Source organism: Echinops telfairi, unplaced genomic scaffold (assembly GCF_000313985.2).
Source record: "Echinops telfairi isolate 266 unplaced genomic scaffold, ASM31398v2 ScPeMD7_7407;HRSCAF=8445, whole genome shotgun sequence".
In the NCBI taxonomy this organism is placed as follows: Eukaryota; Metazoa; Chordata; class Mammalia; order Afrosoricida; family Tenrecidae; genus Echinops; species Echinops telfairi.
In genome coordinates this window covers 8,350,919-8,352,811 of record NW_022111307.1, presented here as the reverse complement: position 1 = coordinate 8,352,811, position 1,893 = coordinate 8,350,919, and the positions used below count along the sequence as shown (strand labels likewise).

Here is a 1,893-nt window from a genome sequence, read left to right as displayed (position 1 = left end):
GCACCCTGACTGGCTCATCTCCTCCCCGAGACCCCTCTGCAAGGGGATCTCCAGTGGCCTACTAATGGGCTTTGGATCTCCACTCCGCACTGCCCCCATCATTCACTATGGTGAGATTTTTTGTTCTGATGATGCCTTACACCTGATCCCTTCGACACCTCGTGGTTGCATAGGCTGGGCACACGGATTCTTAAGTGATCCTTGAACCTGCCTGGGCTGACTCACACAAAGGTTTTTTGGGTTTTTTTTTTGGACGGGAGTGGAGGGAGTAAGTAAAGTGCATTTATTTTCGTTTGTGTTTCTTTAGAAAAGGAAAAAGGGAGATAAACCTCTTCCCTACCCCCCCTGGGCTTTGAGGGAATAGGGTCCTGGCCCTGAGCCCCCTAAGGGACAGTGAGAGTGGAAGGCCAAGGCATTGATGTTGTAGTCCACGGGGAAGAGGTGCCCGATGTGCCCCGAGGCTGGCCCCACCCAGGGCTGAGGAACATCTCAGCTTCCTCAGGGAGTAGCTGGAGACAGAGGTCTGAGCCCGGCTCTCTCGGGCCCAGGTCAGCGCCTAAAGGAAACCTTTGTTCAGTAGCTCCCGGCCCTTCCTCACAGAGCGTACGCACAGGACGGGGAGGCCGAGGTCCCCTTGGAACAAGACCGGGTGGATCTCAGGCAGCACAGCCACCACTCAGTCTGCCCAGAACCGACCCCACTTTCCTGAAGAGGTGCCTGGAGAGGGCGTCTTCTCCCCTGCCGAGCCCCTTCGCCATTTTCTGGCAAAATCCAGCAAACCGGCATTCATCAAAGTCCCAGTGCAGGTGGGGGAGGATTCCTAGCCGACCTGGCACCTGGAAGTAGTTGAACAGGGCCTGTTTGACTCGTGTGGTGCTGCTGCCAGGTTGTCAGTGGGGCAGAGCACCATCTCCACTGCTTGGTGTGGGATCCACGAGGCCAGTGGTTCACACTGAGTCCACCAGCCCCAAGAGGCTCTGCCTGTCTTCAGAGAGTCAAAGGACCCTGGACGGTGTCCCTCCCAGGTGGGATCTGATGTTTGTTGTGTGGTTGTGCTCTTCCCCTGCAGGTGTCCTACTTCTCCTTTAAGGTCCCCTCCACACCCCGAAGAATACGGCCATGATGCTGTGGCAGCTGCTGCTACCTTCACCCCAGATTTTTTTTAAACCCCATGTGACATTCATCATCTCCATGTGAACGATTTGTCACTCCAGAAAACTGCAGCTCCTCAGGACAAAGTGATTTCTCATGTCCCCACATAGCGGGTATGGAGTGCCACACTGTACCTATGAATAATAAACACCATGGGACGCAGTGGAAGGGCTGTCTATCTAGATAAGATAGGTGTGATAAACAATTTGGAGAGGAAAACAACAGAAAGGATGGTTCCTGGGGGATACAGGAGAAGGGGAGGTGGGAGAAAGGATGAGGGGGGCAACCAACCCAGGGACAAGGGAACAAAAAGTGAACTAAAATCAATGGAGAGAAGGGCATAAGATGCCTAGTGGGACTTAATCAAGGGCAATGTAACAGCAAGGAATTACTAAACCTGAATGAAGGCCAAATTTGATGGTAAGACAAGAGGAAAGTAAAAAGATATAGAAGAAAGAACCATGTATAGAGGTCTAAATACAGGCATGTGCACATGGAAATACATTTATATATATTGAGAGTGAAATAGAGCTATGTATTTATATCTATATGTTAAGAATTAAGATAGCACATGGACATTAGGGTTTTACTCAAGTATTCCCTCAACACAAGAACACTTTGTTCTATTAACCTGGCATTCCAGGATGCTCACCTTCCCAACATGATCACTGAAGACAAAGCAGGTGCATAAGCAAATGTGGTGAAGAAAGCTGATGGTGCCCAACTATCAAAAGATATAAG

The 1,893-nt window shown here is 50.4% G+C and overlaps 1 pseudogene; it reads right to left on the bottom strand.

Annotated features, from left to right (window-relative positions):
- Positions 1 to 336: 336 nt before the first annotated feature.
- LOC101648410 lies at positions 337 to 1,121 on the bottom strand (annotated as a pseudogene).
- Between the last annotated feature and the right edge of the window lie 772 nt (positions 1,122 to 1,893).